The 1,317-nt window shown below is 36.4% G+C and overlaps 1 pseudogene; it reads left to right on the plus strand.

Annotated features, from left to right (window-relative positions):
- Window positions 1-730: 730 nt before the first annotated feature.
- Window positions 731-830, plus strand: LOC124972737 (uncharacterized; annotated as a pseudogene).
- The last annotated feature ends 487 nt before the right edge of the window (window positions 831-1,317 follow it).

Below are 1,317 nucleotides of genomic sequence, written 5' to 3' on the forward strand. Positions count from 1 at the left end.
GAGGAGTTAGACAACCAGGTGAAATGGTAGCTCCATCCCAAGTTTTTAGATGAATCTCGATACAACTTTACATAGTGGTTGCTCTCATTTACATTCCCACCAGCAATGTATGAGTGAACATTTTGCCCACATCCTCACCAACATTTATTGGTTCTTGTATCCTTGATAATTGCCATCTTGTGTTCTTGATAATTGCCATTCTTATTTGAGTGAGATGAAATCTTAGAGTACTTTTGATTTGCATTTCTCTAATTGCTAGAGATGTTGAACATTTTTCATATATTTGTTGATCGATTGCATTTCTTTTTCTGTGAAGTGTCTGTTCAGTTCCTTAGTCCATATATTTATTTATTTATTTTTTTGTGGTCTGGGGATTAGAACCCGGGGTCTTGTGCTAAGTTCATATATTGATTGGTTTATTTGTTTTTTTGATATTAAGTTTTTTGAGTTCTTTATGTATCCTGGAGATTATTGCTCTACCCGAGGTGTGGGCGGTCAAGATTTTCTCCCATTCTGTAGGCTCTCTCTTCACATTCTTGATTGTTTCATTTGCTGATTTCACCATATCTTGTTTGCATCCATAACACTGCTTAAACATCTGAAAGTTTTCAATGTATTTCCCACCACCACTCTTATAAATAAAAATTAGAACATCCATAGGACCAGTTTTCACAGAATGTAAGGTTGTAGGGGAGATAAGGACTTCAAAGGAGATAAGACAGGGAATAGAGAGCTCACTTCAGCAGCACATATGCTAAAATAGGAATGATATATTAGCATGGTCCCTGCACAAGCATGACACACAAATTCCATAGTTAAAAAAAAAGACAGGGGATACACACCAAAGAGTCTTATATGACCCTTCTTATAAAAACTATGTGAGTAGGTCATAAGGAACTTTTACAAACCAATTTTCTTGACAATTGGGAACTAGTGAAAGTTTGTTGAGCTGATGAATGGATGATGCCAGAATTAGTAGCTACAATTATTGAACACTATGTGTCAGAAAATAGTCCCTCTTTACCTTATGGAATACTCATGACTCTAGAAGATGAGCATTTACTCCTCTCAATTTCACAAGTGAAAAAACTTCAGGGTGAGGGAATAGAAGTAATTTTCCCACTTCACGAGTAATGAATGGAAAAGGAAGGATTTGCATCTATGTCTGTCTGAGTCTACACTTGAATATTTTGCTATATCCAGTTAGATGGTGAAACAGTCTCCATGAACTTTTGGGTAGCTGTTAGCCCTAGGATTCCATAAATCTGTGGTGTTAGTACACATCTCCACCTAAGCCCATTGGCTCATTCATTAATG

The sequence above is a fragment of the Sciurus carolinensis genome, chromosome X, assembly GCF_902686445.1.
Source record: "Sciurus carolinensis chromosome X, mSciCar1.2, whole genome shotgun sequence".
In the NCBI taxonomy this organism is placed as follows: Eukaryota; Metazoa; Chordata; class Mammalia; order Rodentia; family Sciuridae; genus Sciurus; species Sciurus carolinensis.